General features: G+C 53.4%; 1 pseudogene; it reads right to left on the reverse strand.

Moving 5' to 3' along the window:
* The window catches only part of LOC102020616, a 6750-nt pseudogene extending 5950 nt beyond the window's left edge, over nucleotides 1–800 (reverse strand).
* Nucleotides 801–3499: the final 2699 nt, after the last annotated feature.

Here is a 3499-nt window from a genome sequence, read left to right on the forward strand (position 1 = left end):
AAAAAAACAAAAAACAAAAAAAAAAGGTAAGGATCCAGGAAGATTTCCAGGAAAGCAAGGATCAGCTTGGAACAACACCATTTATTCTGATTATAATTCTGTAGGGTATGAATTTGGTCCATTCAGCTGCGCAGTTCCTCTGGTCTCTGCAGGTCCTATTCCTGCACCTGGGGTCAATTGGCAGGTTGTCTAGGGCTGTCTGGACTAAAACAGCCTCAGTACGGATGACTGCCCTCTCCGATTCTCTCTCACCGGCCGGCAGGTGACACAAGCTAGTTCTCAGGGGAGAGGCAGGATTCAAAGAAGAGAGCCGGCGCTGCCCGGGCTCCGAGGCCCAAGCTCCAGCCTCAAGCTCAGAGGTCGTGTGAGATCACTTTCCGGAAGTGCCACTGGCCGCTGCAAGTCACGTGGCCGCCCAGGCCAGGGGTGGGAAACTGACTGCCTCTTGCTGGGAAGGGAAGAATCTGGAGCCATTCTGCCACCTACCACTAAAGTCAGGCGGGTGCGGCTCCCTCTCCACCTCCCACCACCCCGCCCTTGCCCTTGCAGTCCTCCTCTGGGAATTCCTGCTCTCCCCAACTCCCAGATGGGCGCTCTGTACTTCTCCGTCCGCAGGGAGGGGAGAAAGACCCCTCCCACAGCCTCACCCCACTTCTGTTCCCGGGAGCAGCCCCGCGTAGCCGCGCATCCCTGCATCTCTCCCCAAACCCCTGAAGAAAGCATCCGGTGGCTCCCTCCGTCCCGGTGCTGTCCCGGGCCCCATCGCTGCAGCTGGGGTGGCGCAGGATGTTCAGCCCCATGGGAGAGCGGGTCACTCAATGCTCAGAGAGTGGGAGATTTTACCTCGCAAGCTGGACAGGCCCCGAAGTACACCTTGTAGGCACGCAGCTTATTTTTCCTCCTTCTCAAAAAGAAACAAACCAAAAAAAAAACTCCACGGGAGGAGATGATCACAGCCCCCTGAAATCCACAGTAAACTAGAGCAGCCATGGCCCTTTGGGCCGTTCGCCTGCAGGGCCCTTCCCTGGGGAACCCCGGCAGGCAGTAGGAAGAGCCTGGGTGACACCCCTTTGGAGCTGTGTCTGACATTTAGGGACCATGCAGTGCCTCGGTGCTCAGCGCTAAGCCACCAACCCACACGATGACTGGCAGCAAGTGACGTGGGCCTGAGTTCAGATTTCGCATGAGTTCCCCCTGTCACTTCTCCTCACTGTGCCGGCGGGGGGCTGGAGGAGGAACCCTCCTTTATGGACCAGGCAGGCGGAGCTCAGAGAGCAGTGAAGTGCCTTCCTTGCCCAGGGTCCCCAGGCAGAACCTGGTGGTGCTGGTGTCCACCCCAGCTGGCCCGCTGGCCTGATGCTCCTGCCTGGAGCCAGAGCCCCCAGCCCCTCCGCAGTGTCAGGCAGACGTCACCGGGGACAAAGTGAGTCTCGGGCAGTGATTCACCCAGCACCAAACAGCCAGTCGTGATGCCGTTTCCAAAGCCCACACACACCCTGCGACGGAGGAACTGAATTCTAAACTCCTTTACTCTTTTGTTCTGTTTTGTTCTGTTTTGTTCTGCTTTGTTTCTGCAGTACTAGGGATTGAAACCAAGGCCTTTAGGCTGAGCTAGATCCCCAGCCCTCTTGAAACAGGGGCTTGCTAAATCACTAAATTGCTTAGGCTGGACTCCAACTTGTGATCCTCCTGCCTCAGCCTCCCAGAGTCCTGGGGTCATAGCACCTTAATCGAAGCACATAGCCACCTGTGGCCAGTGGCCACTGTATGAGACAAAGCAGCTCTAAATCCTGATTGTGGAAAACGTATAATCCCCCAGCGGCCATGTGTAGGTGGCAGATTCCAGGGCCACCTTGGGGGCCTTGCCTGGACTCCCCCCAAGGGTCTGACTGGCTGGGATCCAACATCCAGCAGCTTCTTTCCCACCCCAGTGTCCTGCGCTTCCTGCCACAGGGTGCTCCCTCTCCGTCCTCTGTCAAAGAAGAAGTAATTCATTTCCTTCTGGCAGCTGCGGGGAGGGAGATGGTTTGCACAGCTGCCTGAGCCAAAAGGTGACACTACAGCCAACCCCTTGGCCACCAGCCGGCATCCAGGCCTTCTCTGACACAGGTTGCAGCAGAACCCACTGCCCTTTGGACCAGCATGATAAGAAGCACTGCCACACCCCCAGCCCCCTAAAAACTTTCACCTTCCTCAGAGAGCCCCTCATGGCCACCACTCTTTTTATAAATATCACCCCCATGATACTGCCTCATTGCACTTCCTTTTTTTCCTGTTGTGTCATTACATATTTATTTGCTGGCTGGATGTGGTGGCGCACGCCTGTAATCCCAGCACTCGGGAGGCTGAGGCAGGAGGATCGCTGCAGCTCAGGGCCAGCCTGGGCTACAAAGTGAGCTCAAGGCCAGCCTGAACTACATAGCGAGACCCTGCCTCAAACAAACAAATAAATATTTGCATGATGACTTAATGTTCATCTGCTCAGACTGTCGGCTCTGTGACTTCTGACCTAACAATAGGTGCTGAATGAATGTTTGTCAAGTGAATGAATGAGAGATTGAAACCATACCACCCAGGGATCACAGACTCTGCTTGGTGAGGTCCTGCAAGGACCCCAGCTCCTTCTCCTGTGGCTGCTCAGGGTGTGATATGCTCAGGATGTCCTGATGTCAACCCACAGGAAGGGGAGCCCTGTGAATAAGTACCCTGTCCTCTTATCCTTGTTGTTTGTGGTAGTGGGGATTAAACCCATGGCCTTTGCACTGAGCTGCAACCCCGGTCCTTTTCTATTTTTTATTTTAAATCGGGGTTTCACTCAGTTATTTAGCAGCCCCAGCTGGGCTGAAACAAACGGAATGAGTTCTGTGAACAGCCAGCCAGTTCCCTCCCCGTGAACTCCCCCAGGCTCTCCTGCTGGGGCCTTTGCACATGCTGTCCCCTCCACCTGGAATGCTTTGCCCTCCTTCCATCACCCTACTTGCTCCTACTCATTGAAAAATCCCAGTGCATTCAGCACCTGCCTGGGTTGCACTCTCCGGTTGCACCCACCTGGCGAACCTCTTTAAACCAGGCACAGTGGGACACACCTGTTATCCCAGTAGAGTAGGAGGCTGAGGCAGGAGGATTGTTTGAGCCCAGCCTGGGCAACTGAGCAAGAATTTGTCTCAAAAAATTAAAAATTAAAGAAAAAGGACTGGAGATGTATCTCAGTGCAGTCTGGATTTAATTCCCAAAACAAAACAAAACAAAAGTTTGCCAATTTATAAGTAATATTTTGATCATGTCTATTTCATCCAATCAGTTCTGAGTAGTACAGTGAGAAATAATGGACCTGAGAAGTAAAATAACAAAGGCTGAGGAGATGGCAAAGTTCTAGGCAAGAGCAAATGCATATTGGATCTCCTAGCCCAACCTTCTGGTCACCCTTACTCCCACCTCATTACAGGTTCATGAATATGCACTGCATGTCATGAATATAATTAAGATTAGAGTGCATTCG

This window comes from Chinchilla lanigera, unplaced genomic scaffold (genome assembly GCF_000276665.1).
Source record: "Chinchilla lanigera isolate Chin_1 unplaced genomic scaffold, ChiLan1.0 scaffold00154, whole genome shotgun sequence".
Taxonomy (NCBI): Eukaryota; Metazoa; Chordata; class Mammalia; order Rodentia; family Chinchillidae; genus Chinchilla; species Chinchilla lanigera.